Source organism: Rhagoletis zephyria, unplaced genomic scaffold (assembly GCF_001687245.7).
Source record: "Rhagoletis zephyria isolate East Lansing unplaced genomic scaffold, Rhagoletis_zephyria_1.1 Rzeph_scaffold_01835, whole genome shotgun sequence".
NCBI lineage: Eukaryota > Metazoa > Arthropoda > Insecta > Diptera > Tephritidae > Rhagoletis > Rhagoletis zephyria.
Genome location: NW_016158919.1, coordinates 67,995 through 75,711, shown reverse-complemented (window position 1 = coordinate 75,711; position 7,717 = coordinate 67,995). Strand labels below are relative to the sequence as shown.

At 35.4% G+C, this 7,717-nt stretch overlaps 1 protein-coding gene across 2 annotated transcripts in view; it reads left to right on the top strand.

Annotated features, from left to right (window-relative positions):
* The first annotated feature begins 3,092 nt into the window (after nucleotides 1–3,092).
* LOC108365312 (uncharacterized) overlaps nucleotides 3,093–7,717 on the top strand; it is a 25,570-nt gene continuing 20,945 nt past the window's right edge. The window contains exons 1-2 of one of the 2 annotated variants that reach the window (XM_017619310.1): nucleotides 3,093–3,182; nucleotides 3,477–3,750. The gene's annotated coding sequence lies outside the window, so the exon portion shown is untranslated. The remainder of the gene's footprint in view (nucleotides 3,183–3,476; nucleotides 3,751–7,717) is intronic. The other variant, XM_017619312.1, reaches the window with a different exon arrangement.

Sequence of the window (7,717 nt, the reverse complement as noted above, 5' to 3'; positions counted from 1 at the left end):
CAGAAGACTATGCAAGCAAAATGTTGTTTCCTTACGTTTTGTATAAACATTCATATGTACATACATACATATAGCAGCAGTTAATTTCATTTAAAGAAATGGCGTGTCGTCCACTTCCGCTGTAGCATGGCATATATTTAGGCGCAATATTAAAGTTCTTCTGGCGGGGAAACTTCTCGAGTCTTCTAATTGTATCTCCTTGATATGATGCCTACAACGAGGTTCATATCTAGACTAGGTTGATATCTAGAATTTGCCATAAATAGCTTTGCTCTGGTTTTACGTTCTTTGGCAAATTACGCTCTGTTAGCCATAAATTTTACTAATTTTTGACCGACTTTGAATCAAGACCCCTGGACCATATAGGGAATTCATTTATATTTTAAATTGCATTGTCATCGTGATTGGAACTATGCTGAAAATTTCAAGTCTCTAACTTGTCGGGAAGTTAGTTTAAAATCGATTGGAAATTTCCACGATTTGCGCGGGATGACCAAGTTAAATAAAAGCTTATAAAAAATTGTGAAACCCTTCAGAATTCTATGAAATCCTGGTATGCAGGGTATACATATACATACGAATATGAATAGATAAAGAAGATGCTGATGACACAGTGAGTTCATACCAACGGTAAATGTTGTTTTTGTACGATTGCTACAACCTGTAATTATTGAATCATGATGCAACACCAAGGCGCATCAATTACAAGTCATAGCGATAGAAGCTATGCTTCTTCTTATGGGCACGCTGGTGTCAAATTATCGTGTTTTGCTTTGTTTCGGAAATTAAAGAAACGCAAAAAGTGAGAATAATCTAAAAAGCAAAAAAAGTGAATTGAAATTGGAAGGAGGCAAAAAATAATTGATATAGTAAGTGTTTATTGTGCTTGTGCTTGTGTGAATGTGTTTTGTACATACATTTCCATTCTTATTTGACGTTAGCTTTGTTGTTGCCATTCTTTGGACTAAAAATTTGGTTTTTTGCGTTCCTTTACTTTTCCTGTTATTTTCTTTTAGTGAGCGCATTTTGCTTACGCTTTGGCATTTTGACACTTTTCAGATTTTCGTCCAAAAAGATAAGGAATGAACCTATTGAATCATGGCCCACTCCCATCTTGTTGCGCGCTTTGACAATCAGCCGGCTTAATATTTATTTTGTTTCGTCCAAATTCGAGTTTTCATGCATAAAACTTAATTACATTGGCGCGTATTCATAGTCCAGCAACTAAGTCGAAACTAACAAAGTTGCAACTTAAATTTAAGTACCAACTTAAAATTTACCTCTATTCATAGTCGCATTTCAGACTTCTACTAAGTAGTTTCGACTTAGTTTACGATATAGCAAAACGAGTGTGAAAATGTATCGATTTTTCTTTACGATATTTTGGAAAAATTACATTTTTATTAAATAATGTCAAGTTTTTTCATCCGTTAATGTAATTTTTATTTTCATTGCATGATTATGCAAAAGAATAAGGTATCTTTTCTTGTTAATTGTGTGAAATAGCCAGAACAACCGCAGTGATGTGAAGTCGATGTTTATCGAAAGCATGCTGTGAAACATACAAATAGTAGATATCTAAATGTTATGCACAAATTTACTTTAAACGAACTAGCGTGAAACTGACTTATTATTTGAGAATTTATATAAATTATTCCAATTATAAATTTTTGATTTAGCTTTATTTGAATTGTAATACGCATTTAATTTCATCTTCCGAATAAAATGGATCGATCTTTGTAAATTTTAATTGGAGATTATTCAATATTATCAAAATCACCCTCTACCAACTTAATTTTTACATATTTCGTCTGTTTTCCCTTAATTTGATAAAATACTTCTTCCTAGTTACGACTTAGTTGCAACTGCAGCCGAAACTAAATTTTTAGGTGGTACTTAGCCAGAAAAGTCGAAACTAAGGCGACTATGAATAGCTTTAGTTGTGACTTAGAATAGTTTCGACTTAGGGCCGGTTACTCAATGTCTGGTTAACACTAATCTCTGGTTAAACATCTTTATCGACGTTACCGACTCCCTGTTATATGAATGGAGTCGAATACGTCGATAACAATGTTTAACCGGATATTAGTGTTAACCAGACATTGAGTAACCAGCCCTTAGTTGAGTACTAAATATGACTATGAATATGCGCCATTGCTGATAATTTTATAAAAAATATATAAAATACACAGCAACTTTGACGAGTAAAAAGGCGGTACAAAATTGTTTTCTTGGTGTTCATTGTGGCATACCTTTTGCGTCTGGCGCTTTGCTGGCAAAGTTATAAATGTCACGCAAAGCTACAAAGTTGTATCTGGCATCAGCTTCATCTTTTCGTATTTATTTTTTTTTTTATATGATTGACATCAGCTGTTATACCGTGTTCTGACCGACATCGAAAACATGTTTTCGTTGGTAAAACTGGGTTTCGACCTAAAACTTGTGTTTTCGTCCATGTAAAATCTGTCAAACGAAAACTAGTTTTCGCTGAAAACCACTTGAAAACTCACGTTCCACTCATTCCAATCGGTGTCTGCACTATTATTTTCGATTATTTATCGAAGTGGAAGTCATATTTTATCATCTTTAATACGTAATTTTGGATTTACTGTTAATTGGCTGGCCAAAATGAAGTAAGCATTGAAGTAAAAAGTTGTTAATGAAAATAAATTGAAGGAAAAGTATTTTGGTTTTGTTTTTGTGTAGCAAAACTGTAAACAAAGGATGTAAGAAATGTCAACGAAAACACCAACAATCGGTGTGGACAGCCTTCAGCCCACAATCTCAAAACTCGTTTTCAAGGTGTTTTCGTTGTCGGTCAGAACATGGTATTATGCGGTGGCAAAGTGTTTCTAGAACTAGAGCTAGTGGTTATAGGGATGAATCGATCCAAGTAAATCGATTGTTTTCTTAATTTATCAAGTTTTTTTGTACTCGATACTTTTTACTACGATCCAAGTAGTTTCGAAAAAAAGTACTTGTATCAGAAGCATGAACCAATTAGAACACCGATTATTTCTCTACTGGTAGAGAAAATACGTCACTCTCACCTACTAATTAGCAGTAGAGAACAGGGCGGCGAATTCATATCTCAATTCGCCTTGATAGAGAATTGTTACAGAAACGAGCTACAGATCTGACCGGTTGAGAAGCAGTCATTTGTAATAGCAATTGACAAACAGGTTTGTGACGTTCATTTCTTTATGTGTATTTTGTAGGTGGTTTACTTCAGTGATTTTTAAGGGATTTTCAATAAATTTTTTGTGCAAATGTAATTAGAATGAACTGCGCGGTAATTGGTTGCAAAAATCCGCAGAAAAATAATAAATTAGTTAGTACAAACATGTGCTACAAAATTGCTTGCATTTTGTTCTTTATGCTTCGTCTTCGTATTCTTTGTTTACTGTTCAAAGAAAATAACATGGCGCCGAAATTACAAACGTCAACCACAAAATTACTTTTTTCTTTTGCTTCAGCTTGTCAGATCTTGTGATTCAATCATGTATCGGAAGCGCAAAACTAAACACATTGGAAACGACGGGCTACGCATCACAGCTGTCAAATTATTTTAACACGTACTCTTAAGCTTGAAACACATTGGAAACGAGGGGCTACGGACCACAGCTGTCAAATTATTTTAACGCGTACTCTTATGTAGATAATTGTTTTGGCGACGACACGGCAACACTGCGACTAGCCAAAAATGTAGCTGTGACCAGATTGGATCTATTTCTATTTTTCTAGCGACAGGTAAGATTCTTCCTCTTCTTTTATGTTAAACTCAAACAAATTCATGTGTCGCTGCCGCGTTAAAAAAATCATGTCGCCGTCGACAAGGCGTTTAGATTATGTAGATAAAACCTGAATGCCGTGTCGTGTGGTGATGCCGTCTTCGATGTGTTCAGAGCTTTATTATGCTTCAGCATCTTCTTTGAAAAGCAATCCATTACTGGCCGTCTCCATAGGATAAAATTTATTGCTGTCATTTTGGACGCTAGATATAAGTTATATCAGTGGCAATATTTGTGTGGGCTTTTTATTTCTTGATATAAGAATTTGTAAGATAGCTTTGAAAATGTATTTTTGGCGGAATTAACCGCTTAAAAAATTTAGAAAATAGGCTATTTTACATCTAAGTACAAATTACAAATATTATAACAGGAAACAGCTCAATTTTTGCTTTTATATTAAAATAATAATGATGTTGCAGCCACGAAGTTTTCGTGCAAATGAAAATGTAGCTGTCAAACTACCAAATTACCGGCAATAGATGACAAGATATAAGCTCTGATATATATTGCTCTCGAAGGGCAATGAGCGGTCTCCATTGGCAAATTATATTCTGACCAGTGTTGCCGTTTTAGCCCTTTGGTGGCTAAATTTAGCTACCACATACTTTTTTTGGCCACCTAAATTTAAAAGTGCCCCTAGCCCTTTTTTTAGCCCTTTGGAGAATTTATTCATACTTGGCATAAAAAAGTTGTATATGCTTAATTCGGTCTAATTTTTTCATTTATGTAAGAGATGAATTTTTAAACTAAGAAAGACTGATATATATACATATATGTATTGTATGTTCCTTACGTTTTTATACATACATACTGTAAAAGTGTTAGGGCTGTTAACTTATCTATTAACGATTTAACTATAGTTTAAAATAAATAAGTTTACGGCCCTTAATATGCTTAATTTGCTAAATGGCCCATCAAGTCGATTGACCGTGTATGTTCTTGTGGTGTGATTGTACCAGCTACTGGTGCGACTTCAAAAACTATTTGAAAAGTTTATGATTGTACCAGCATGCTGGGCATGAATCACGTTACTTTGAAACGATAGTCGTTCAAACGATACTGACAAAACGATGTTGTCAAAACACTGATTTATGCATTTGTGTTGCTGTTACGTGTTACTGTTACTGTTACGTGAAGCAAAACTGGAATCGAGTTGACGATATCGCACAAACGATCAAACAATTTTTGATTTTATGAAGCAAGGCAATCTCGACACGATATCGTTCAGACGATTGTCGTCATACGTGATTCATGCCCTGGTGTCGTGAGTGGTGAAATTAGCTGAATTTTCTAAGTAAAAAGTATTTTGGCGTAAATTTCTGGCACTATATGAGTCAAAGTCGTGTTTGTGGAAGATTAACTTCACGATATTGCAGTTGTGAATTAAAAAAAAAAACAATGTTTAACAAAATGCTAGAAAAATTATGAAATTTCGGCTCTAGTCATTTCGATCTTTCCTCGACCTCATTTGTAAAGAAATAAATATTGTACCAGCATCGTGGTAAGTTATATGCTTCGAGCCTGATGTATATTTCCCCTTTTATACAAAAAGGTTTTTGGTTGGATAAAATATTAGCTTTTTTTCTCGAGTTCATTGTTTTTATATACCATTACTCATTCAAAATGTTTGCGTGTATACTTATATATGTATATGTAAGTAAAAAATTTTAGCTACCATTTTTAGCCACACCGACTTTTTTTTAGCTCTTTTTTAGCCATTTTTTTAAAGGAATTTGGCTACCAGTAAAAATTATTCGCGGCAACACTGATTCTGACATATGTATCAAGATATAACCTTTATCCTGTGGAGACGGGCAGTTAGAGTAGGGATGCACAGCAGAGGTGCACAAAGTCGTCGTCGCGGGCAAACTGCGGGCACGCGAGCGTGCTTAGCGAGGTGAAGTGAGCTGTACGGAGATGGCAACGTATACATATTAACCACTACACACTTATTTTCATGTAAAAATGCGTGTATTTATGTGTACTTTTGCGACAACTGAGCCAGTGTGGCATCAGGCCACCAGAAAAAGCCAATTTTTCCAAAACTAAAGCGCCAAGTTTTTATTATCATGTTTAATAATTTTTTGATTCAGTAAAAAGTGTATATACATATCCATTTCCTCACGTTTTTATTAATTAATTAATTTCAATACATTTATAACAAAGCAAAACATATTCAGCCTTATCATGAGTTTCATTTTCCCCGAACCGGTTCACTTTCCACTTTTTGTTTCCATGGTTTTACTATGGGCGGGTAACAAATTTTCGGGAGAATTTTTTTCAGGCGAAACTCATGATAAGGCAGATTTAATTTACCTATTCCTTACATTTTATTCAGTAAATGAATTCCATCTTAATGTAGGATATTAGTGTATAGCACGGTGGAGAGAATACAGAGGTGGCGCCGATGACGATACCGCTACTCGGCTCTCAGTGATTTTGACAGAATCAGCTGTTTTGGTGACGTCATAGCAGAGAAGACAGCAGTAGTGATGTGCTCAGTCAATACTTTCAAGTATTGATCGATATTCGGTAACGATTTAAAATGTATCCAATACTCTCGATACTCGGTACCAAAACATTTAGATTTCAAATAAAAGCGCACACAGGCCAAAGATATGGAAAAAAACGGCTCAGGGGAGACTCGCCAATAGAGCCAATAGAGCTTTTAATACTGATTAAAATGAAAGATGTATATATGTCGGTTCCAGGCCATAACGCAGAGAAACTCTCACTTGTTTGAAGCATTTTTGTTCCAGCTGAATCGGACGATATCATTTTTGGAGGCCTAGGGGCAGATTCTATAACCAGTTAGCGACAATTTTCGAATCGGTATCGGGTTTGTTGACCTATGATATGAAATATTGTTACACCAACAAGTACGATATCGATCCGAAACTTGTCGCTAACTGGTTAGATCTCCCCACTGAAAAGCTTCTTCATCCGTCAAAACATTTTTCTTGAACCTTGGATCGACTAAGGTTAAAACTGATAAAATAATATTTTTCTGTGGCGATAAGTTCAAGTGTTTTAGCCGATATCAAATAAATTAGTAATGAAAGTTTTTTCTAAACCCGAAATGCATATAATGGCGAGGGTTTTTTTAAGTATTGGGTACCGAGTGTTGGGGACAATTCAGCACATCACTAGTCGCCCTCATTATCGCCGCTCTTAGTTGTCAACTCTACGATGACGTCACGCTAAAATTACTCTCACGAATTCTGCTGCAATCGGCGCAATCTTGTATTCTATCATTCTTGAGTGTATAGTGTATACATACATACATATGTACCTAAGCATTCGGTGTGCTTAACCCTAGAAGGGTACTGTGAGTAAAATTTACTCACATAGGGAATAGATTTGTTCGTAAATCTGCAGGTTGGCCACACTGAAAGTCAAGCCACTAGCAGTGCTTGGCCCACTCTGTCATTAGTCGGCTGCCGCAAGCATTGAATGGTGTTGTTTGATTTATCGCGCTTGTGGACAATTTAAAAAAAGTTAGTGAGTAAAATTTACTCATCGGTACCCTTTACGTACTAAATTGTGTGAGTCAAATTTATTTATCAGTAACTTACTACGTGTCTAAAAAATATATTTTGTGCTGAATTATGACAATTATGTTTATGTTTTGTATTATGTTACCGTAAAGAAAACTACAGAGCATACAAATGGCAGGTCGCGGGCTATCAGAACAAAATATTTTCGATGCAATACTTGAACTAGAATCTGAGGAAGAAGACAATTTGGAGTTGGAGCTTTGTAACTTTGATGACGATTCTTGGGACAGTGTTGCAGATCCGGAATATCAACCAGAACCGGAAGAATTAAATGATGTCGAAGAAAATTTGATACACGGAATCATAAATGCAGAAGAAGCTGAAAAGGAAGAAAAGGAGGAAACACCTGGAAGCAGCAAACGTAAAAAA